A 27,974-nucleotide genomic window follows, 5' to 3' on the forward strand; every position below is an offset into this window, starting at 1 on the left:
AAACAAACAAGCAGAGCATCCTCCACACCTCGATTTATAATCTAATCTCCAAGGACACAAACAAGCAGAGCTTCCTCCACATCTCGATTTATAATCTTTGGAAACAAACAAGCAGAACATCCTCCACATCTCGATTGCTAATCTATGGAGATAAACAAGCAGAACATCCTCCACACCTCGATTTCCAATCTTTGGAGATAAACAAGCAGAGCATCCTCCACGCCTCGATTTCCAATCTTTGGAGATAAACAAGCAGAGCATCCTCCACACCTCGATTTCTAATCTATGGAGATAAACATGCAGAGCAGCCTCCACACCTCGATTTCTAATCTCTGGAGACAAACAAGCAGAGCATCCTCCACACCTCAATTTCTAATCTCTGGAGACAAACAAGCAGAGCATCCTCCACATCTCGATTTATAATCTTTGGAAACAAACAAGCAGAGCATCCTCCACACCTCGATTTATAATCTATGGAGATAAACAAGCAGAGCTTCCTCCACATCTCGATTTATAAATCTATGGAGAAAAACAATCAGAGCAGCCTCCACACTTCGATTTCTAATCTTTGGAGATAAACAAGCAGAGCTTCCTCCACACCTCGATTTATAATCTATGGAGATAAACAAGCAGAGCTTCCTCCACACCTCGATTTATAATCTATGGAGATAAACAAGCAGAACATCCTCCACATCTCGATTGCTAATCTATGGAGATAAACAAGCAGAACATCCTCCACACCTCGATTTCCAATCTTTGGAGATAAACAAGCAGAGCATCCTCCACACCTCGATTTCCAATCTTTGGAGATAAACTAGCAGCGCATCCTCCACATCTCGATTTACAATCTTTGGAGGTAAACAAGCAGAGCATCCTCCACACCTCGATTTCCAATCTTTGGAGATAAACTAGCAGAGCATCCTCCACACCTCGATTTACAATCTTTGGAGATAAACTAGCAGCGCATCCTCCACACCTCAATTTCTAATCTATGGAGACAAACAAGCAGAGCATCCTCCACACCTCGATTTATAATCTTTGGAGACAAACAAGCAGAGCATCCTCCACACCTCGATTTATAATCTATGGAGATAAACAAGCAGAGCTTCCTCCACATCTCGATTTATAAATCTATGGAGAAAAACAATCAGAGCAGCCTCCACACCTCGATTTCCAATCTTTGGAGATAAACAAGCAGAGCTTCCTCCACACCTCGATTTATAATCTATGGAGATAAACAAGCAGAGCTTCCTCCACACCTGGATTTATAATCTATGGAGATAAACAAGCAGAGCTTCCTCCACACCTCGATTTATAATCTTTGGAGATAAACAAGCAGAGCATCCTCCACACCTCGATTTCCAATCTATGGCGATAAACAAGCAGAGCATCCTCCACACCTCAATTTATAAATCTATGGAGATAAACAAGCAGAGCATCCTCCACACCTCGATTTCTAATCTATGGAGACAAACAAGCAGAGCATCTTCCACACCTCGATTTATAATCTTTGGAGACAAACAAGCAGAGCATCCTCCACACCTCGATTTATAATCTATGGAGATAAACAAGCAGAGCTTCCTCCACATCTCGATTTATAAATCTATGGAGAAAAACAATCAGAGCAGCCTCCACACCTCGATTTCCAATCTTTGGAGATAAACAAGCAGAGCTTCCTCCACACCTCGATTTATAATCTATGGAGATAAACAAGCAGAGCTTCCTCCACACCTGGATTTATAATCTTTGGAGATAAACAAGCAGAGCTTCCTCCACACCTCGATTTATAATCTTTGGAGATAAACAAGCAGAGCATCCTCCACACCTCGATTTCCAATCTATGGCGATAAACAAGCAGAGCATCCTCCACACCTCAATTTATAAATCTATGGAGATAAACAAGCAGAGCTTCCTCCACACCTCGATTTCCAATCTTTGGAGATAAACAAGCAGAGCATCCTCCACACCTCGATTTCCAATCTTTGGAGACAAACAAGCAGAGCATCCGCCAACACCTCGATTTCCAATCTTTGGAGATAAACAAGCAGAGCATCCTCCACACCTCGATTTATAATCTAAGCTCTAAGGAGACAAACAAGCAGAGCATCCTCCACACCTCGATTTATAATCTTTGGAAACAAACAAGCAGCGCATCCTCCACACCTCAATTTCTAATCTATGGAGACAAACAAGCAGGGCATCCTCCACACCTCAATTTCTAATCTATGGAGACAAACGAAGCAGAGCATCCTCCACACCTCAATTTCTAATCTATGGAGACAAACAAGCAGAGCATCCTCCACACCTCAATTTCTAAGCTATGGAGACAAACAAGCAGAGCATCCTCCACACCTCAATTTCTAATCTATGGAGACAAACAAGCAGAGCATCCTCTACACCTCGATTTCCTATCTTTGGAGATAAACAAGCAGCGCATCCTCCACACCTCGATTTCTAATCTAAGCTCCAAGGAGACAAACAAGCAGAGCTTCCTCCACATCTCGATTTATAATCTTTGGAAACAAACAAGCAGCGCATCCTCCACACCTCAATTTCTAATCTATGGAGACAAACAAGCAGGGCATCCTCCACACCTCAATTTCTAATCTATGGAGACAAACGAAGCAGAGCATCCTCCACACCTCAATTTCTAATCTATGGAGACAAACAAGCAGGGCATCCTCCACACCTCAATTTCTAATCTATGGAGACAAACGAAGCAGAGCATCCTCCACACCTCAATTTCTAATCTCTGGAGACAAACAAGCAGAGCATCCTCCACACTTCGATTTCTAATCTTTGGAGACAAACAGGTAACGCATCCTCCACACCTCCATTTCTAATCTCTGGAGAAAAACAAGCAGAGAATCCTCCACACTTCGATTTCTAATCTTTGGAGACAAACAGGTAGCACATCCTCCACACCTCGATTTCTAATCTATGGAGATAAACAAGCAGAGCATCATCCACACCTCGATTAATAATCATTGGAGATAAACAAGCAAAGCATCCTCCACACCTCAATTTCTAATCTATGGAGACAAACAAGCAGAGCATCCTCCACACCTCGATTTATAATCTTTGGAGACAAACAAGCAGAGCATCCTCCACACCTCGATTTATAATCTATGGAGATAAACAAGCAGAGCTTCCTCCACACCTCGATTTATAATCTATGGAGATAAACAAGCAGAGCTTCCTCAACATCTCGATTTATAAATCTATGGAGAAAAACAATCAGAGCATCCTCCACACCTCGATTTCCAATCTTTGGAGATAAACAAGCAGAGCTTCCTCCACACCTCGATTTATAATCTGTGGAGATAAACAAGCAGAGCTTCCTCCACACCTCGATTTATAATCTATGGAGATAAACAAGCAGAGCTTCCTCCACACCTCGATTTCTAATCTATGGAGATAAACAAGCAACGCATCCTCCACAGCTCAATTTCTAATCCATGGAGACAAACAAGCAGAGCATCCTCCACACATCGATTTCCAATCTTTGGAGATAAACAAGCAGAGCTTCCTCCACACCTCGATTTCCAATCCTGGAGATAAACAAGCAGAGCATCCTCCACACCTCGATTTCCAATCTATGGAGATAAACAAGCAGAGCATCCTCCACACCTCGATTTCCAATCTATGGCGATAAACAAGCAGAGCATCCTCCACACCTCGATTTATAAAGCTATGGAGATAAACAAGCAGAGCATCCTCCACACCTCGATTTCCAATCTTTGGAGATAAACAAGCAGAGCATCCTCCACACCTCGATTTCCAATCTATGGCAATAAACAAGCAGAGCATCCTCCACACCTCGATTTCCAATCTTTGGAGATAAACAAGCAGAGCATCCTCCACACCTCGATTTCTAATCTATGGAGATAAACAAGCAGAGCATCCTCCACACCTCGATTTCCAATCTTTGGAGACAAACAAGCAGAGCATCCGCCAACACCTCGATTTCCAATCTTTGGAGATAAACAAGCAGAGCATCCTCCACACCTCGATTTATAATCTAAGCTCTAAGGAGACAAACAAGCAGAGCATCCTCCACACCTCGATTTATAATCTAATCTCTAAGGACACAAACAAGCAGAGCTTCCTCCACATCTCGATTTATAATCTTTGGAAACAAACAAGCAGCGCATCCTCCACACCTCAATTTCTAATCTATGGAGACAAACAAGCAGGGCATCCTCCACACCTCAATTTCTAATCTATGGAGACAAACAAGCAGAACATCCTCCACACCTCAATTTCTAATCTATGGAGACAAACAAGCAGAGCATCCTCCACACCTCAATTTCTAAGCTATGGAGACAAACAAGCAGAGCATCCTCCCCACCTCAATTTCTAATCTATGGAGACAAACAAGCAGAGCATCCTCTACACCTCGATTTCCTATCTTTGGAGATAAACAAGCAGCGCATCCTCCACACCTCGATTTCTAATCTAAGCTCCAAGGAGACAAACAAGCAGAGCTTCCTCCACATCTCGATTTATAATCTTTGGAAACAAACAAGCAGCGCATCCTCCACACCTCAATTTCTAATCTATGGAGACAAACAAGCAGGGCATCCTCCACACCTCAATTTCTAATCTATGAAGACAAACGAAGCAGAGCATCCTCCACACCTCAATTTCTAATCTCTGGAGACAAACAAGCAGAGCATCCTCCACACCTCAATTTCTAATCTCTGGAGACAAACAAGCAGAGCATCCTCCACACCTCAATTTCTAATCTCTGGAGACAAACAAGCAGAGCATCCTCCACACTTCGATTTCTAATCTTTGGAGACAAACAGGTAACGCATCCTCCACACCTCGATTTCTAATCTATGGAGATAAACAAGCAGAGCATCATCCACACTTCGATTTCTAATCTCTGGAGACAAACAAGCAGAGCATCCTCCACACCTCAATTTCTAATCTCTGGAGACAAACAAGCAGAGCATCCTCCACACTTCGATTTCTAATCTTTGGAGACAAACAGGTAACGCATCCTCCACACCTCCATTTCTAATCTCTGGAGAAAAACAAGCAGAGAATCCTCCACACTTCGATTTCTAATCTTTGGAGACAAACAGGTAGCGCATCCGCCACACCTCAATTTCTAATCTATGGAGACAAACAAGCAGAGCATCCTCCACACCTCGATTTATAATCTTTGGAGACAAACAAGCAGAGCATCCTCCACACCTCGATTTATAATCTATGGAGATAAACAAGCAGAGCTTCCTCAACATCTCGATTTATAAATCTATGGAGAAAAACAATCAGAGCATCCTCCACACCTCGATTTCCAATCTTTGGAGATAAACAAGCAGAGCTTCCTCCACACCTCGATTTATAATCTGTGGAGATAAACAAGCAGAGCTTCCTCCACACCTCGATTTATAATCTATGGAGATAAACAAGCAGAGCTTCCTCAACATCTCGATTTATAAATCTATGGAGAAAAACAATCAGAGCATCCTCCACACCTCGATTTCCAATCTTTGGAGATAAACAAGCAGAGCTTCCTCCACACCTCGATTTATAATCTGTGGAGATAAACAAGCAGAGCTTCCTCCACACCTCGATTTATAATCTATGGAGATAAACAAGCAGAGCTTCCTCCACACCTCGATTTCTAATCTATGGAGATAAACAAGCAACGCATCCTCCACAGCTCAATTTCTAATCCATGGAGACAAACAAGCAGCGCATCCTCCACACCTCAATTTCTAATCTACGGAGACAAACAAGCAGAGCATCCTCCACATCTCGATTTATAATCTTTGGAAACAAACAAGCAGCGCATCCTCCACACCTCAATTTCTAATCTATGGAGACAAACAAGCAGAACATCCTCCACACCTCAATTTCTAATCTATGGAGACAAACAAGCAGAACATCCTCCACACCTCAATTTCTAATCTCTGGAGACAAACAAGCAGAGCATCCTCCACACCTCAATTTCTAATCTATGGAGACAAACAAGCAGAACATCCTCCACACCTCAATTTCTAATCTCTGGAGACAAACAAGCAGAGCATCCTCCACACCTCGATTTATAATCTGTGGAGATAAACAAGCAGAGCATCCTCCACACCTCAATTTCTAATCTCTGGAGACAAACAAGCAGAGCATCCTCCACACCTCAATTTCTAATCTATGGAGACAAACAAGCAGAACATCCTCCACACCTCAATTTCGAATCTATGGAGATAAACAAGCAGAGCATCCTCCACACCTCAATTTCTAATCTCTGGAGACAAACAAGCAGAGCATCCTCCACACCTCAATTTCTAATCTATGGAGACAAACAAGCAGAACATCCTCCACACCTCAATTTCGAATCTATGGAGACAAACAAGCAGAGCATCCTCCACACCTCAATTTCTAATCTATGGAGACAAACAAGCAGAACATCCTCCACACCTCAATTTCTAATCTATGGAGACAAACAAGCAGAACATCCTCCACACCTCAATTTCGAATCTATGGAGACAAACAAGCAGAGCATCCTCCACACCTCGATTTCTAATCTAAGCTCCAAGGAGACAAACAAGCAGAGCATCCTCCACACTTCGATTTATAATCTAATCTCTAAGGAGACAAACAAGCAGAGCTTCCTCCACATCTCGATTTATAATCTTTGGAAACAAACAAGCAGCGCATCCTCCACACCTCAATTTCTAATCTATGGAGACAAACAAGCAGAGCATCCTACACACCTCAATTTCTAATCTATGGAGACAAACAAGCAGAGCATCCTTCACACCTCAATTTCGAATCTATGGAGACAAACAAGCAGAGCATCCTCAACATCTCAATTTCTAATCTATGGAGACAAACAAGCAGAGCATCCTCCACACCTCAATTTCTAATCTATGGAGACAAACAAGCAGAGCATCCTCCACACATCGATTTCCAATCTTTGGAGATAAACAAGCAGAGCTTCCTCCACACCTCGATTTCCAATCTTGGAGATAAACAAGCAGAGCATCCTCCACACCTCGATTTCTAATCTATGGAGATAAACAAGCAGAGCATCCTCCACACCTCGATTTCCAATCTTTGGAGATAAACAAGCAGAGCATCCTCCACACCTCGATTTCTAATCTATGGAGACAAACAAGCAGAACATCCTCCACACCTCAATTTCTAATCTCTGGAGACAAACAAGCAGAGCATCCTCCACACCTCGATTTATAATCTGTGGAGATAAACAAGCAGAGCATCCTCCACACCTCAATTTCTAATCTCTGGAGACAAACAAGCAGAGCATCCTCCACACCTCAATTTCTAATCTATGGAGACAAACAAGCAGAACATCCTCCACACCTCAATTTCGAATCTATGGAGATAAACAAGCAGAGCATCCTCCACACCTCAATTTCTAATCTCTGGAGACAAACAAGCAGAGCATCCTCCACACCTCAATTTCTAATCTATGGAGACAAACAAGCAGAACATCCTCCACACCTCAATTTCGAATCTATGGAGACAAACAAGCAGAGCATCCTCCACACCTCAATTTCTAATCTATGGAGACAAACAAGCAGAACATCCTCCACACCTCAATTTCTAATCTATGGAGACAAACAAGCAGAACATCCTCCACACCTCAATTTCGAATCTATGGAGACAAACAAGCAGAGCATCCTCCACACCTCGATTTCTAATCTAAGCTCCAAGGAGACAAACAAGCAGAGCATCCTCCACACTTCGATTTATAATCTAATCTCTAAGGAGACAAACAAGCAGAGCTTCCTCCACATCTCGATTTATAATCTTTGGAAACAAACAAGCAGCGCATCCTCCACACCTCAATTTCTAATCTATGGAGACAAACAAGCAGAGCATCCTACACACCTCAATTTCTAATCTATGGAGACAAACAAGCAGAGCATCCTTCACACCTCAATTTCGAATCTATGGAGACAAACAAGCAGAGCATCCTCAACATCTCAATTTCTAATCTATGGAGACAAACAAGCAGAGCATCCTCCACACCTCAATTTCTAATCTATGGAGACAAACAAGCAGAGCATCCTCCACACATCGATTTCCAATCTTTGGAGATAAACAAGCAGAGCTTCCTCCACACCTCGATTTCCAATCTTGGAGATAAACAAGCAGAGCATCCTCCACACCTCGATTTCTAATCTATGGAGATAAACAAGCAGAGCATCCTCCACACCTCGATTTCCAATCTTTGGAGATAAACAAGCAGAGCATCCTCCACACCTCGATTTCTAATCTATGGAGACAAACAAGCAGAGCATCCTCCACACCCGATTTCCAATCTATGGAGATAAACAAGCAGAGCATCCCCCACACCTCGATTTCCAATCTTTGGAGATAAACAAGCAGAGCATCCTCCACACCTCGATTTATAAATCTATGGAGAAAAACAATCAGAGCATCCTCCACACCTCTATTTCCAATCTTTGGAGATAAACAAGCAGAGCATCCTCCACACCTCGATTTCCAATCTTTGGAGACAAACAAGCAGAGCATCCGCCACAGCTCGATTTCCAATCTTTGGAGATAAACAAGCAGAGCATCCTCCACACCTCGATTTATAATCTAATCTCCAAGGACATAAACAAGCAGAGCTTCCTCCACATCTCGATTTATAATCTTTGGAAACAAACAAGCAGCGCATCCTCCACACCTCAATTTCTAATCTATGGAGACAAACAAGCAGAACATCCTCCACATCTCGATTGCTAATCTATGGAGACAAACAAGCAGAGCATCCTCCACACTTCGATTTCTAATCTTTGGAGACAAACAGGTAACGCATCCTCCACACCTCGATTTCTAATCTATGGAGATAAACAAGCAGAGCATCATCCACACTTCGATTTCTAATCTTTGGAGATAAACAAGCAGAGCTTCCTCCACACCTCGATTTCTAATCTTTGGAGATAAACAAGCAGAGCTTCCTCCACACCTCGATTTCCAATCTTTGGAGATAAACAAGCAGAGCTTCCTCCACACCTCGATTTCTAATCTTTGGAGATAAACAAGCAGAGCTTCCTCCACACCTCGATTTCTAATCTTTGGAGATAAACAAGCAGAGCTTCCTCCACACCTCGATTTCTAATCTTTGGAGATAAACAAGCAGAGCTTCCTCCACACCTCGATTTATAATCTATGGAGATAAGCAAGCAGAGCATCCAACACACCTCAATTTCTAATCTTTGGAGATAAACAAGCAGAGCATCCTCCACACCTCGATTTATAATCTATGGAGATAAACAAGCAGAGCATCCTCCACACCTCGATTTCTAATCTTTGGAGATAAACAAGCAGAGCGTCCTCCACACCTCGATATATAATCTATTGAGATAAACAAGCAGCGCATCCTCCACACCTCGATTTATAATATATGGAGAAAAACAAGCAGCGCATCCTCCACACCTCGATTTATAATCTATTGAGATAAACAAGCAGAGCATCCTCCACACCTCGATTTATAATCTATGGAGATAAACAAGCAGAGCATCCTCCACACCTCGATTTATAATCTATGGAGATAAACAAGCAGAGCTTCCTCCACACCTCGATTTATAATCTATGGAGATAAACAAGCAGAGCATCCTCCACACCTCGATTTATAATCTATGGAGATAAACAAGCAGAGCATCCTCCACACCTCGATTTATAATCTATGGAGATAAACAAGCAGAGCATCCCCCACACCTCGATTTATAATCTATGGAGATAAACAAGCAGAGCATCCTCCACACCCGATTTCCAATCTTTGGAGATAAACAAGCAGCGCATCCTCCACACCTCGATTTATAATCTATAGAGATAAAGAAGCAGCACATCCTCCACACCCGATTTCCAATCTTTGGAGATAAACAAGCAGAGCATCCTCCACACCTCGATTTCCAATCTTTGGAGATAAACAAGCAGAGCATCCTCCACACCTCGATTTCCAATCTATGGAGATAAACAAGCAGAGCATCCTCCACACCTCGATTTCCAATCTATGGCGATAAACAAGCAGAGCATCCTCCACACCTCGATTTATAAAGCTATGGAGATAAACAAGCAGAGCATCCTCCACACCTCGATTTCCAATCTTTGGAGATAAACAAGCAGAGCATCCTCCACACCTCGATTTCCAATCTATGGCGATAAACAAGCAGAGCATCCTCCACACCTCGATTTCCAATCTATGGAGATAAACAAGCAGAGCATCCTCCACACCTCGATTTCCAATCTATGGCGATAAACAAGCAGAGCATCCTCCACACCTCGATTTCCAATCTTTGGAGATAAACAAGCAGAGCATCCTCCACACCTCGATTTATAATCTATGGAGATAAACAAGCAGAGCATCCTCCACACCTCGATTTATAATCTATGGAGATAAACAAGCAGAGCTTCCTCCACACCTCGATTTCTAATCTTTGGAGATAAACAAGCAGAGCTTCCTCCACACCTCGATTTATAATCTATGGAGATAAGCAAGCAGAGCATCCAACACACCTCAATTTCTAATCTTTGGAGATAAACAAGCAGAGCATCCTCCACACCTCGATTTATAATCTATGGAGATAAACAAGCAGAGCATCCTCCACACCTCGATTTCTAATCTTTGGAGATAAACAAGCAGAGCGTCCTCCACACCTCGATATATAATCTATTGAGATAAACAAGCAGCGCATCCTCCACACCTCGATTTATAATATATGGAGAAAAACAAGCAGCGCATCCTCCACACCTCGATTTATAATCTATTGAGATAAACAAGCAGAGCATCCTCCACACCTCGATTTATAATCTATGGAGATAAACAAGCAGAGCATCCTCCACACCTCGATTTATAATCTATGGAGATAAACAAGCAGAGCTTCCTCCACACCTCGATTTATAATCTATGGAGATAAACAAGCAGAGCATCCTCCACACCTCGATTTATAATCTATGGAGATAAACAAGCAGAGCATCCTCCACACCTCGATTTATAATCTATGGAGATAAACAAGCAGAGCATCCCCCACACCTCGATTTATAATCTATGGAGATAAACAAGCAGAGCATCCTCCACACCCGATTTCCAATCTTTGGAGATAAACAAGCAGCGCATCCTCCACACCTCGATTTATAATCTATAGAGATAAAGAAGCAGCACATCCTCCACACCCGATTTCCAATCTTTGGAGATAAACAAGCAGAGCATCCTCCACACCTCGATTTCCAATCTTTGGAGATAAACAAGCAGAGCATCCTCCACACCTCGATTTCCAATCTATGGAGATAAACAAGCAGAGCATCCTCCACACCTCGATTTCCAATCTATGGCGATAAACAAGCAGAGCATCCTCCACACCTCGATTTATAAAGCTATGGAGATAAACAAGCAGAGCATCCTCCACACCTCGATTTCCAATCTTTGGAGATAAACAAGCAGAGCATCCTCCACACCTCGATTTCCAATCTATGGCGATAAACAAGCAGAGCATCCTCCACACCTCGATTTCCAATCTATGGAGATAAACAAGCAGAGCATCCTCCACACCTCGATTTCCAATCTATGGCGATAAACAAGCAGAGCATCCTCCACACCTCGATTTCCAATCTTTGGAGATAAACAAGCAGAGCATCCTCCACACCTCGATTTATAATCTATGGAGATAAACAAGCAGAGCATCCTCCACACCTCGATTTATAATCTATGGAGATAAACAAGCAGAGCTTCCTCCACACCTCGATTTATAATCTATGGAGATAAACAAGCAGAGCATCCTCCACACCTCGATTTATAATCTATGGAGATAAACAAGCAGAGCATCCTCCACACCTCGATTTATAATCTATGGAGATAAACAAGCAGAGCATCCTCCACACCTCGATTTATAATCTATGGAGATAAACAAGCAGAGCATCCTCCACACCCGATTTCCAATCTTTGGAGATAAACAAGCAGCGCATCCTCCACACCTCGATTTATAATCTATAGAGATAAAGAAGCAGCACATCCTCCACACCCGATTTCCAATCTTTGGAGATAAACAAGCAGAGCATCCTCCACACCTCGATTTCCAATCTTTGGAGATAAACAAGCAGAGCATCCTCCACACCTCGATTTCCAATCTATGGAGATAAACAAGCAGAGCATCCTCCACACCTCGATTTCCAATCTATGGCGATAAACAAGCAGAGCATCCTCCACACCTCGATTTATAAAGCTATGGAGATAAACAAGCAGAGCATCCTCCACACCTCGATTTCCAATCTTTGGAGATAAACAAGCAGAGCATCCTCCACACCTCGATTTCCAATCTATGGCGATAAACAAGCAGAGCATCCTCCACACCTCGATTTCCAATCTATGGAGATAAACAAGCAGAGCATCCTCCACACCTCGATTTCCAATCTATGGCGATAAACAAGCAGAGCATCCTCCACACCTCGATTTATAAAGCTATGGAGATAAACAAGCAGAGCATCCTCCACACCTCGATTTCCAATCTTTGCAGATAAACAAGCAGAGCATCCTCCACACCTCGATTTCCAATCTATTGCGATAAACAAGCAGAGCATCCTCCACACCTCAATTTATAAATCTATGGAGATAAACAAGCAGAGCATCCTCCACACCTCGATTTCCAATCTTTGGAGATAAACAAGCAGAGCATCCTCCACACCTCGATTTCTAATCTATGGAGATAAACAAGCAGAGCATCCTCCACACCTCGATTTCCAATCTTTGGAGACAAACAAGCAGAGCATCCGCCAACACCTCGATTTCCAATCTTTGGAGATAAACAAGCAGAGCATCCTCCACACCTCGATTTATAATCTAAGCTCTAAGGAGACAAACAAGCAGAGCATCCTCCACACCTCGATTTATAATCTAATCTCTAAGGACACAAACAAGCAGAGCTTCCTCCACATCTCGATTTATAATCTTTGGAAACAAACAAGCAGCGCATCCTCCACACCTCAATTTCTAATCTATGGAGACAAACAAGCAGGGCATCCTCCACACCTCAATTTCTAATCTATGGAGACAAACAAGCAGAACATCCTCCACACCTCAATTTCTAATCTATGGAGACAAACAAGCAGAGCATCCTCCACACCTCAATTTCTAAGCTATGGAGACAAACAAGCAGAGCATCCTCCACACCTCAATTTCTAATCTATGGAGACAAACAAGCAGAGCATCCTCTACACCTCGATTTCCTATCTTTGGAGATAAACAAGCAGCGCATCCTCCACACCTCGATTTCTAATCTAAGCTCCAAGGAGACAAACAAGCAGAACTTCCTCCACATCTCGATTTATAATCTTTGGAAACAAACAAGCAGCGCATCCTCCACACCTCAATTTCTAATCTATGGAGACAAACAAGCAGGGCATCCTCCACACCTCAATTTCTAATCTATGGAGAAAAACGAAGCAGAGCATCCTCCACACCTCAATTTCTAATCTCTGGAGACAAAAAAGCAGAGCATCCTCCACACCTCAATTTCTAATCTCTGGAGACAAACAAGCAGAGCATCCTCCACACCTCAATTTCTAATCTCTGGAGACAAACAAGCAGAGCATCCTCCACACTTCGATTTCTAATCTTTGGAGACAAACAGGTAACGCATCCTCCACACCTCGATTTCTAATCTATGGAGATAAACAAGCAGAGCATCATCCACACTTCGATTTCTAATCTCTGGAGACAAACAAGCAGAGCATCCTCCACACCTCAATTTCTAATCTCTGGAGACAAACAAGCAGAGCATCCTCCACACTTCGATTTCTAATCTTTGGAGACAAACAGGTAACGCATCCTCCACACCTCCATTTCTAATCTCTGGAGAAAAACAAGCAGAGAATCCTCCACACTTCGATTTCTAATCTTTGGAGACAAACAGGTAGCACATCCTCCACACCTCGATTTCTAATCTATGGAGATAAACAAGCAGAGCATCATCCACACCTCGATTAATAATCATTGGAGATAAACAAGCAAAGCATCCTCCACACCTCAATTTCTAATCTATGGAGACAAACAAGCAGAGCATCCTCCACACCTCGATTTATAATCTTTGGAGATAAACAAGCAGAGCTTCCTCAACATCTCGATTTATAAATCTATGGAGAAAAACAATCAGAGCATCCTCCACACCTCGATTTCCAATCTTTGGAGATAAACAAGCAGAGCTTCCTCCACACCTCGATTTATAATCTGTGGAGATAAACAAGCAGAGCTTCCTCCACACCTCGATTTATAATCTATGGAGATAAACAAGCAGAGCTTCCTCCACACCTCGATTTCTAATCTATGGAGATAAACAAGCAACGCATCCTCCACAGCTCAATTTCTAATCCATGGAGACAAACAAGCAGCGCATCCTCCACACCTCAATTTCTAATCTACGGAGACAAACAAGCAGAGCATCCTCCACATCTCGATTTATAATCTTTGGAAACAAACAAGCAGCGCATCCTCCACACCTCAATTTCTAATCTATGGAGACAAACAAGCAGAACATCCTCCACACCTCAATTTCTAATCTATGGAGACAAACAAGCAGAACATCCTCCACACCTCAATTTCTAATCTCTGGAGACAAACAAGCAGAGCATCCTCCACACCTCAATTTCTAATCTATGGAGACAAACAAGCAGAACATCCTCCACACCTCAATTTCTAATCTCTGGAGACAAACAAGCAGAGCATCCTCCACACCTCAATTTCTAATCTATGGAGACAAACAAGCAGAACATCCTCCACACCTCGATTTATAATCTGTGGAGATAAACAAGCAGAGCATCCTCCACACCTCAATTTCTAATCGCTGGAGACAAACAAGCAGAGCATCCTCCACACCTCAATTTCTAATCTATGGAGACAAACATGCAGAACATCCTCCACACCTCAATTTCGAATCTATGGAGACAAACAAGCAGAGCATCCTCCACACCTCGATTTCCTATCTTTGGAGATAAACAAGCAGAGCATCCTCCACACCTCGATTTCTAATCTAAGCTCCAAGGAGACAAACAAGCAGAGCATCCTCCACGCTTCGATTTATAATCTAATCTCGAAGGAGACAAACAAGCAGAGCTTCCTCCACATCTCGATTTATAATCTTTGGAAACAAACAAGCAGCGCATCCTCCACACCTCAATTTCTAATCTATGGAGACAAACAAGCAGAGCATCCTACACACCTCAATTTCGAATCTATGGAGACAAACAAGCAGAGCATCCTTCACACCTCAATTTCGAATCTATGGAGACAAACAAGCAGAGCATCCTCAACACCTCAATTTCTAATCTATGGAGACAAACAAGCAGAGCATCCTCCACACCTCAATTTCTAATCTATGGAGACAAACAAGCAGAGCATCCTCCACACATCGATTTCCAATATTTGGAGATAAACAAGCAGAGCTTCCTCCACACCTCGATTTCCAATCTTGGAGATAAACAAGCAGAGCATCCTCCACACCTCGATTTCTAATCTATGGAGATAAACAAGCAGAGCATCCTCCACACCTCGATTTCCAATCTTTTGAGATAAACAAGCAGAGCATCCTCCACACCTCGATTTCTAATCTATGGAGACAAACAAGCAGAGCATCCTCCACACCTCGATTTCCAAACTTTGGAGATAAACAAGCAGAGCTTCCTCCACACCTCGATTTCCAATCTTTGGAGATAAACAAGCCGAGCTTCCTCCACACCTCGATTTCCAATCTTTGGAGATAAACAAGCAGAGCATCCTCCACACCTCGATTTCCAATCTATGGAGATAAACAAGCAGAGCATCCCCCACACCTCGATTTCCAATCTTTGGAGACAAACAAGCAGAGCATCCTCCACATCTCGATTTATAAATCTATGGAGATAAACAATCAGAGCATCCTCCACACCTCGATTTCCAATCTTTGGAGATAAACAAGCAGAGCATCCTCCACACCTCGATTTATAAATCTATGGAGAAAAACAATCAGAGCATCCTCCACACCTCGATTTCCAATCTTTGGAGATAAACAAGCAGAGCATCCTCCACACCTCGATTTCCAATCTTTGGAGACAAACAAGCAGAGCATCCGCCACAGCTCGATTTCCAATCTTTGGAGATAAACAAGCAGAGCATCCTCCACACCTCGATTTATAATCTAAGCTCCAAGGACACAAACAAGCAGAGCTTCCTCCACATCTCGATTTGTAATCTTTGGAAACAAACAAGCAGAGCATCCTCCACACCTCGATTTATAATCGATGCTCCAAGGAGACAAACAAGCAGAGCATCCTCCACACCTCGATTTATAATCTAATCTCCAAGGACACAAACAAGCAGAGCTTCCTCCACATCTCGATTTATAATCTTTGGAAACAAACAAGCAGAGCATCCTCCACACCTCGATTTATAATCTAATCTCCAAGGACACAAACAAGCAGAGCTTCCTCCACATCTCGATTTATAATCTTTGGAAACAAACAAGCAGAACATCCTCCACATCTCGATTGCTAATCTATGGAGATAAACAAGCAGAACATCCTCCACACCTCGATTTCCAATCTTTGGAGATAAACAAGCAGAGCATCCTCCACGCCTCGATTTCCAATCTTTGGAGATAAACAAGCAGAGCATCCTCCACACCTCGATTTCTAATCTATGGAGATAAACATGCAGAGCAGCCTCCACACCTCGATTTCTAATCTCTGGAGACAAACAAGCAGAGCATCCTCCACACCTCAATTTCTAATCTCTGGAGACAAACAAGCAGAGCATCCTCCACATCTCGATTTATAATCTTTGGAAACAAACAAGCAGAGCATCCTCCACACCTCGATTTATAATCTATGGAGATAAACAAGCAGAGCTTCCTCCACATCTCGATTTATAAATCTATGGAGAAAAACAATCAGAGCAGCCTCCACACTTCGATTTCTAATCTTTGGAGATAAACAAGCAGAGCTTCCTCCACACCTCGATTTATAATCTATGGAGATAAACAAGCAGAGCTTCCTCCACACCTCGATTTATAATCTATGGAGATAAACAAGCACAACATCCTCCACATCTCGATTGCTAATCTATGGAGATAAACAAGCAGAACATCCTCCACACCTCGATTTCCAATCTTTGGAGATAAACAAGCAGAGCATCCTCCACACCTCGATTTCCAATCTTTGGAGATAAACTAGCAGCGCATCCTCCACATCTCGATTTACAATCTTTGGAGGTAAACAAGCAGAGCATCCTCCACACCTCGATTTACAATCTTTGGAGATAAACTAGCAGCGCATCCTCCACACCTCAATTTCTAATCTATGGAGACAAACAAGCAGAGCATCCTCCACACCTCGATTTATAATCTTTGGAGACAAACAAGCAGAGCATCCTCCACACCTCGATTTATAATCTATGGAGATAAACAAGCAGAGCTTCCTCCACATCTCGATTTATAAATCTATGGAGAAAAACAATCAGAGCAGCCTCCACACCTCGATTTCCAATCTTTGGAGATAAACAAGCAGAGCTTCCTCCACACCTCGATTTATAATCTATGGAGATAAACAAGCAGAGCTTCCTCCACACCTGGATTTATAATCTATGGAGATAAACAAGCAGAGCTTCCTCCACACCTCGATTTATAATCTTTGGAGATAAACAAGCAGAGCATCCTCCACACCTCAATTTCCAATCTATGGCGATAAACAAGCAGAGCATCCTCCACACCTCAATTTATAAATCTATGGAGATAAACAAGCAGAGCATCCTCCACACCTCGATTTCTAATCTATGGAGACAAACAAGCAGAGCATCCTCCACACCTCGATTTATAATCTTTGGAGACAAACAAGCAGAGCATCCTCCACACCTCGATTAATAATCTATGGAGATAAACAAGCAGAGCTTCCTCCACATCTCGATTTATAAATCTATGGAGAAAAACAATCAGAGCAGCCTCCACACCTCGATTTCCAATCTTTGGAGATAAACAAGCAGAGCTTCCTCCACACCTCGATTTATAATCTATGGAGATAAACAAGCAGAGCTTCCTCCACACCTGGATTTATAATCTATGGAGATAAACAAGCAGAGCTTCCTCCACACCTCGATTTATAATCTTTGGAGATAAACAAGCAGAGCATCCTCCACACCTCGATTTCCAATCTATGGCGATAAACAAGCAGAGCATCCTCCACACCTCAATTTATAAATCTATGGAGATAAACAAGCAGAGCTTCCTCCACACCTCGATTTCCAATCTTTGGAGATAAACAAGCAGAGCATCCTCCACACCTCGATTTCTAATCTATGGAGATAAACAAGCAGAGCATCCTCCACACCTCGATTTCCAATCTTTGGAGACAAACAAGCAGAGCATCCGCCAACACCTCGATTTCCAATCTTTGGAGATAAACAAGCAGAGCATCCTCCACACCTCGATTTATAATCTAAGCTCTAAGGAGACAAACAAGCAGAGCATCCTCCACACCTCGATTTATAATCTAATCTCTAAGGACACAAACAAGCAGAGCTTCCTCCACATCTCGATTTATAATCTTTGGAAACAAACAAGCAGCGCATCCTCCACACCTCAATTTCTAATCTATGGAGACAAACAAGCAGGGCATCCTCCACACCTCAATTTCTAATCTATGGAGACAAACAAGCAGAACATCCTCCACACCTCAATTTCTAATCTATGGAGACAAACAAGCAGAGCATCCTCCACACCTCAATTTCTAAGCTATGGAGACAAACAAGCAGAGCATCCTCCACACCTCAATTTCTAATCTATGGAGACAAACAAGCAGAGCATCCTCTACACCTCGATTTCCTATCTTTGGAGATAAACAAGCAGCGCATCCTCCACACCTCGATTTCTAATCTAAGCTCCAAGGAGACAAACAAGCAGAGCTTCCTCCACATCTCGATTTATAATCTTTGGAAACAAACAAGCAGCGCATCCTCCACACCTCAATTTCTAATCTATGGAGACAAACAAGCAGGGCATCCTCCACACCTCAATTTCTAATCTATGGAGACAAACGAAGCAGAGCATCCTCCACACCTCAATTTCTAATCTATGGAGACAAACAAGCAGGGCATCCTCCACACCTCAATTTCTAATCTATGGAGACAAACGAAGCAGAGCATCCTCCACACCTCAATTTCTAATCTCTGGAGACAAACAAGCAGAGCATCCTCCACACTTCGATTTCTAATCTTTGGAGACAAACAGGTAACGCATCCTCCACACCTCCATTTCTAATCTCTGGAGAAAAACAAGCAGAGAATCCTCCACACTTCGATTTCTAATCTTTGGAGACAAACAGGTAGCACATCCTCCACACCTCGATTTCTAATCTATGGAGATAAACAAGCAGAGCATCATCCACACCTCGATTAATAATCATTGGAGATAAACAAGCAAAGCATCCTCCACACCTCAATTTCTAATCTATGGAGACAAACAAGCAGAGCATCCTCCACACCTCGATTTATAATCTTTGGAGACAAACAAGCAGAGCATCCTCCACACCTCGATTTATAATCTATGGAGATAAACAAGCAGAGCTTCCTCCACACCTCGATTTATAATCTATGGAGATAAACAAGCAGAGCTTCCTCAACATCTCGATTTATAAATCTATGGAGAAAAACAATCAGAGCATCCTCCACACCTCGATTTCCAATCTTTGGAGATAAACAAGCAGAGCTTCCTCCACACCTCGATTTACAATCTGTGGAGATAAACAAGCAGAGCTTCCTCCACACCTCGATTTATAATCTATGGAGATAAACAAGCAGAGCTTCCTCCACACCTCGATTTCTAATCTATGGAGATAAACAAGCAACGCATCCTCCACAGCTCAATTTCTAATCCATGGAGATAAACAAGCAGAGCTTCCTCCACACCTCGATTTCCAATCTTTGGAGATAAACAAGCAGAGCTTCCTCCACACCTCGATTTCCAATCTTGGAGATAAACAAGCAGAGCATCCTCCACACCTCGATTTCTAATCTATGGAGATAAACAAGCAGAGCATCCTCCACACCTCGATTTCCAATCTTTTGAGATAAACAAGCAGAGCATCCTCCACACCTCGATTTCTAATCTATGGAGACAAACAAGCAGAGCATCCTCCACACCTCGATTTCCAAACTTTGGAGATAAACAAGCAGAGCTTCCTCCACACCTCGATTTCCAATCTTTGGAGATAAACAAGCCGAGCTTCCTCCACACCTCGATTTCCAATCTTTGGAGATAAACAAGCAGAGCATCCTCCACACCTCGATTTCCAATCTATGGAGATAAACAAGCAGAGCATCCCCCACACCTCGATTTCCAATCTTTGGAGACAAACAAGCAGAGCATCCTCCACATCTCGATTTATAAATCTATGGAGATAAACAATCAGAGCATCCTCCACACCTCGATTTCCAATCTTTGGAGATAAACAAGCAGAGCATCCTCCACACCTCGATTTCTAATCTATGGAGATAAACAAGCAGAGCATCCTCCACACCTCGATTTCTAATCTATGGAGACAAACAAGCAGAGCATCCTCCACACCTCGATTTCCAAACTTTGGAGATAAACAAGCATAGCTTCCTCCACACCTCGATTTCCAATCTTTGGAGATAAACAAGCCGAGCTTCCTCCACACCTCGATTTCCAAACTTTGGAGATAAACAAGCAGAGCATCCTCCACACCTCGATTTCCAATCTTTGGAGACAAACAAGCAGAGCATCCGCCACAGCTCGATTTCCAATCTTTGGAGATAAACAAGCAGAGCATCCTCCACACCTCGATTTATAATCTAAGCTCCAAGGACACAAACAAGCAGAGCTTCCTCCACATCTCAATTTATAATCTTTGGAAACAAACACGCAGAGCATCCTCCACACCTCGATTTATAATCGATGCTCCAAGGAGACAAACAAGCAGAGCATCCTCCACACCTCGATTTATAATCTAATCTCCAAGGACACAAACAAGCAGAGCTTCCTCCACATCTCGATTTATAATCTTTGGAAACAAACAAGCAGAGCATCCTCCACACCTCGATTTATAATCTAATCTCCAAGGACACAAACAAGCAGAGCTTCCTCCACATCTCGATTTATAATCTTTGGAAACAAACAAGCAGAACATCCTCCACATCTCGATTGCTAATCTATGGAGATAAACAAGCAGAACATCCTCCACACCTCGATTTCCAATCTTTGGAGATAAACAAGCAGAGCATCCTCCACGCCTCGATTTCCAATCTTTGGAGATAAACAAGCAGAGCATCCTCCACACCTCGATTTCTAATCTATGGAGATAAACATGCAGAGCAGCCTCCACACCTCGATTTCTAATCTCTGGAGACAAACAAGCAGAGCATCCTCCACACCTCAATTTCTAATCTCTGGAGACAAACAAGCAGAGCATCCTCCACATCTCGATTTATAATCTTTGGAAACAAACAAGCAGAGCATCCTCCACACCTCGATTTATAATCTATGGAGATAAACAAGCAGAGCTTCCTCCACATCTCGATTTATAAATCTATGGAGAAAAACAATCAGAGCAGCCTCCACACTTCGATTTCTAATCTTTGGAGATAAACAAGCAGAGCTTCCTCCACACCTCGATTTATAATCTATGGAGATAAACAAGCAGAGCTTCCTCCACACCTCGATTTATAATCTATGGAGATAAACAAGCAGAACATCCTCCACATCTCGATTGCTAATCTATGGAGATAAACAAGCAGAACATCCTCCACACCTCGATTTCCAATCTTTGGAGATAAACAAGCAGAGCATCCTCCACACCTCGATTTCCAATCTTTGGAGATAAACTAGCAGCGCATCCTCCACACCTCGATTTACAATCTTTGGAGGTAAACAAGCAGAGCATCCTCCACACCTCGATTTCCAATCTTTGGAGATAAACTAGCAGAGCATCCTCCACACCTCGATTTACAATCTTTGGAGATAAACTAGCAGCGCATCCTCCACACCTCAATTTCTAATCTATGGAGACAAACAAGCAGAGCATCCTCCACACCTCGATTTATAATCTTTGGAGACAAACAAGCAGAGCATCCTCCACACCTCGATTTATAATCTACTAGCAGAGGTACCCGGCTTTGCACGGGAGTGGGAGGAGGAGGGGAGGGGGAAGAGGAGGGGAGGGGAACGGGGGGGAGGGGGGAGGGGGAAGCGGGGGAGGAGGAGGGGAGGGGGAAGATGAGGGGAGGGGAATGGGGGGGGAGGGGGAAGGGGGGGAGGGGGGGAGGGGAAGGGGGGGAGGGAAGGGTGCGGGGGTGCCCAGGGGAAGAAGGGCCCCTCCCCTCCCCCTCCCCCCTTTCCCCTCCCCCCCCTCCCCTCCCCCTTCCCCCTCCCCCCTCCCCCTTCCCCCTCCCCCTCCCCCCTCCCATCCCCTTCCCCCTCGTTCCCCTCCCCTTCTCTTCCCCCTCCCCTCCTCCTCCCCCTTCACACCAGGGGGGTTGACTCAGCCTGTCATCCCACCGAGGTCGGAAGTCGGAACTCATTGTCGTCAAATAAATGTAGCCTGTATGTTTCACTCTTTGTCACATGCCGTTGGTCCCATGTCAATCGGATGAAGTTGAAAAAGTAACGTTACGAAGGTTCTCTGGGACGTACTGATTCCGAATAATGAAGTTGAAAAATTAACGTTCCGAAATACGCTAATTACGCGAACAGAAGCGCTGGAGGGAGCACTGCGCTCCCTCCCTTAGATTCCCTCCCTCTTCTGCTAGCGCTAATTACGCGTAACACACTAATTTTAAAACCCGAAGTTTTTTTAATTTTAAGGTGTGCTGTAGTCAGAAGCGCTAGAAGCGCTGCGCTCCCTCCCTTCGAATCCCTCTCTCTTCTGCTAGTGCTAATAATACGCTAATTTTAAAACCCGAAATTTTTTAAATGTTTATGTCTCCGTGACATTCCTGGGACCATCCCGAGTCGAACAGTACTTTCCGCTCGCAAATCCGTCCACGGGTTCTCGAGATCTTAGAGATCGTAGATACATCAGGATACAGACACAGAGGCCAACTCTACTTTATATATATAGATGGAGATAAACAAGCAGAGCTTCCTCCACATCTCGATTTATAAATCTATGGAGAAAAACAATCAGAGCAGCCTCCACACCTCGATTTCCAATCTTTGGAGATAAACAAGCAGAGCTTCCTCCACACCTCGATTTATAATCTATGGAGATAAACAAGCAGAGCTTCCTCCACACCTGGATTTATAATCTATGGAGATAAACAAGCAGAGCTTCCTCCACACCTCGATTTATAATCTTTGGAGATAAACAAGCAGAGCATCCTCCACACCTCGATTTCCAATCTATGGCGATAAACAAGCAGAGCATCCTCCACACCTCAATTTATAAATCTATGGAGATAAACAAGCAGAGCATCCTCCACACCTCGATTTCTAATCTATGGAGACAAACAAGCAGAGCATCCTCCACACCTCGATTTATAATCTTTGGAGACAAACAAGCAGAGCATCCTCCACACCTCGATTTATAATCTATGGAGATAAACAAGCAGAGCTTCCTCCACATCTCGATTTATAAATCTATGGAGAAAAACAATCAGAGCAGCCTCCACACCTCGATTTCCAATCTTTGGAGATAAACAAGCAGAGCTTCCTCCACACCTCGATTTATAATCTATGGAGATAAACAAGCAGAGCTTCCTCCACACCTGGATTTATAATCTATGGAGATAAACAAGCAGAGCTTCCTCCACACCTCGATTTATAATCTTTGGAGATAAACAAGCAGAGCATCCTCCACACCTCGATTTCCAATCTATGGCGATAAACAAGCAGAGCATCCTCCACACCTCAATTTATAAATCTATGGAGATAAACAAGCAGAGCTTCCTCCACACCTCGATTTCCAATCTTTGGAGATAAACAAGCAGAGCATCCTCCACACCTCGATTTCTAATCTATGGAGATAAACAAGCAGAGCATCCTCCACACCTCGATTTCCAATCTTTGGAGACAAACAAGCAGAGCATCCGCCAACACCTCGATTTCCAATCTTTGGAGATAAACAAGCAGAGCATCCTCCACACCTCGATTTATAATCTAAGCTCTAAGGAGACAAACAAGCAGAGCATCCTCCACACCTCGATTTATAATCTAATCTCTAAGGACACAAACAAGCAGAGCTTCCTCCACATCTCGATTTATAATCTTTGGAAACAAACAAGCAGCGCATCCTCCACACCTCAATTTCTAATCTATGGAGACAAACAAGCAGGGCATCCTCCACACCTCAATTTCTAATCTATGGAGACAAACAAGCAGAACATCCTCCACACCTCAATTTCTAATCTATGGAGACAAACAAGCAGAGCATCCTCCACACCTCAATTTCTAAGCTATGGAGACAAACAAGCAGAGCATCCTCCACACCTCAATTTCTAATCTATGGAGACAAACAAGCAGAGCATCCTCTACACCTCGATTTCCTATCTTTGGAGATAAACAAGCAGCGCATCCTCCACACCTCGATTTCTAATCTAAGCTCCAAGGAGACAAACAAGCAGAGCTTCCTCCACATCTCGATTTATAATCTTTGGAAACAAACAAGCAGCGCATCCTCCACACCTCAATTTCTAATCTATGGAGACAAACAAGCAGGGCATCCTCCACACCTCAATTTCTAATCTATGGAGACAAACGAAGCAGAGCATCCTCCACACCTCAATTTCTAATCTATGGAGACAAACAAGCAGGGCATCCTCCACACCTCAATTTCTAATCTATGGAGACAAACGAAGCAGAGCATCCTCCACACCTCAATTTCTAATCTCTGGAGACAAACAAGCAGAGCATCCTCCACACTTCGATTTCTAATCTTTGGAGACAAACAGGTAACGCATCCTCCACACCTCCATTTCTAATCTCTGGAGAAAAACAAGCAGAGAATCCTCCACACTTCGATTTCTAATCTTTGGAGACAAACAGGTAGCACATCCTCCACACCTCGATTTCTAATCTATGGAGATAAACAAGCAGAGCATCATCCACACCTCGATTAATAATCATTGGAGATAAACAAGCAAAGCATCCTCCACACCTCAATTTCTAATCTATGGAGACAAACAAGCAGAGCATCCTCCACACCTCGATTTATAATCTTTGGAGACAAACAAGCAGAGCATCCTCCACACCTCGATTTATAATCTATGGAGATAAACAAGCAGAGCTTCCTCCACACCTCGATTTATAATCTATGGAGACAAACAAGCAGAGCTTCCTCAACATCTCGATTTATAAATCTATGGAGAAAAACAATCAGAGCATCCTCCACACCTCGATTTCCAATCTTTGGAGATAAACAAGCAGAGCTTCCTCCACACCTCGATTTATAATCTGTGGAGATAAACAAGCAGAGCTTCCTCCACACCTCGATTTATAATCTATGGAGATAAACAAGCAGAGCTTCCTCCACACCTCGATTTCTAATCTATGGAGATAAACAAGCAACGCATCCTCCACAGCTCAATTTCTAATCCATGGAGACAAACAAGCAGCGCATCCTCCACACCTCAATTTCTAATCTACGGAGACAAACAAGCAGAGCATCCTCCACATCTCGATTTATAATCTTTGGAAACAAACAAGCAGCGCATCCTCCACACCTCAATTTCTAATCTATGGAGACAAACAAGCAGAACATCCTCCACACCTCAATTTCTAATCTATGGAGACAAACAAGCAGAACATCCTCCACACCTCAATTTCTAATCTCTGGAGACAAACAAGCAGAGCATCCTCCACACCTCAATTTCTAATCTATGGAGACAAACAAGCAGAACATCCTCCACACCTCAATTTCTAATCTCTGGAGACAAACAAGCAGAGCATCCTCCACACCTCGATTTATAATCTATGGAGATAAACAAGCAGAGCTTCCTCCACATCTCGATTTATAAATCTATGGAGAAAAACAATCAGAGCAGCCTCCACACCTCGATTTCCAATCTTTGGAGATAAACAAGCAGAGCTTCCTCCACACCTCGATTTATAATCTATGGAGATAAACAAGCAGAGCTTCCTCCACACCTGGATTTATAATCTATGGAGATAAACAAGCAGAGCTTCCTCCACACCTCGATTTATAATCTTTGGAGATAAACAAGCAGAGCATCCTCCACACCTCGATTTCCAATCTATGGCGATAAACAAGCAGAGCATCCTCCACACCTCAATTTATAAATCTATGGAGATAAACAAGCAGAGCTTCCTCCACACCTCGATTTCCAATCTTTGGAGATAAACAAGCAGAGCATCCTCCACACCTCGATTTCTAATCTATGGAGATAAACAAGCAGAGCATCCTCCACACCTCGATTTCCAATCTTTGGAGACAAACAAGCAGAGCATCCGCCAACACCTCGATTTCCAATCTTTGGAGATAAACAAGCAGAGCATCCTCCACACCTCGATTTATAATCTAAGCTCTAAGGAGACAAACAAGCAGAGCATCCTCCACACCTCGATTTATAATCTAATCTCTAAGGACACAAACAAGCAGAGCTTCCTCCACATCTCGATTTATAATCTTTGGAAACAAACAAGCAGCGCATCCTCCACACCACAATTTCTAATCTATGGAGACAAACAAGCAGGGCATCCTCCACACCTCAATTTCTAATCTATGGAGACAAACAAGCAGAACATCCTCCACACCTCAATTTCTAATCTATGGAGACAAACAAGCAGAGCATCCTCCACACCTCAATTTCTAAGCTATGGAGACAAACAAGCAGAGCATCCTCCACACCTCAATTTCTAATCTATGGAGACAAACAAGCAGAGCATCCTCTACACCTCGATTTCCTATCTTTGGAGATAAACAAGCAGCGCATCCTCCACACCTCGATTTCTAATCTAAGCTCCAAGGAGACAAACAAGCAGAGCTTCCTCCACATCTCGATTTATAATCTTTGGAAACAAACAAGCAGCGCATCCTCCACACCTCAATTTCTAATCTATGGAGACAAACAAGCAGGGCATCCTCCACACCTCAATTTCTAATCTATGGAGACAAACGAAGCAGAGCATCCTCCACACCTCAATTTCTAATCTATGGAGACAAACAAGCAGGGCATCCTCCACACCTCAATTTCTAATCTATGGAGACAAACGAAGCAGAGCATCCTCCACACCTCAATTTCTAATCTCTGGAGACAAACAAGCAGAGCATCCTCCACACTTCGATTTCTAATCTTTGGAGACAAACAGGTAACGCATCCTCCACACCTCCATTTCTAATCTCTGGAGAAAAACAAGCAGAGAATCCTCCACACTTCGATTTCTAATCTTTGGAGACAAACAGGTAGCACATCCTCCACACCTCGATTTCTAATCTATGGAGATAAACAAGCAGAGCATCATCCACACCTCGATTAATAATCATTGGAGATAAACAAGCAAAGCATCCTCCACACCTCAATTTCTAATCTATGGAGACAAACAAGCAGAGCATCCTCCACACCTCGATTTATAATCTTTGGAGACAAACAAGCAGAGCATCCTCCACACCTCGATTTATAATCTATGGAGATAAACAAGCAGAGCTTCCTCCACACCTCGATTTATAATCTATGGAGACAAACAAGCAGAGCTTCCTCAACATCTCGATTTATAAATCTATGGAGAAAAACAATCAGAGCATCCTCCACACCTCGATTTCCAATCTTTGGAGATAAACAAGCAGAGCTTCCTCCACACCTCGATTTATAATCTGTGGAGATAAACAAGCAGAGCTTCCTCCACACCTCGATTTATAATCTATGGAGATAAACAAGCAGAGCTTCCTCCACACCTCGATTTCTAATCTATGGAGATAAACAAGCAACGCATCCTCCACAGCTCAATTTCTAATCCATGGAGACAAACAAGCAGCGCATCCTCCACACCTCAATTTCTAATCTA

This window comes from Myxine glutinosa, chromosome 9 (assembly GCF_964187855.1).
Source record: "Myxine glutinosa chromosome 9, kmMyxGlut1.1, whole genome shotgun sequence".
Classification (NCBI taxonomy): domain Eukaryota; kingdom Metazoa; phylum Chordata; class Myxini; order Myxiniformes; family Myxinidae; genus Myxine; species Myxine glutinosa.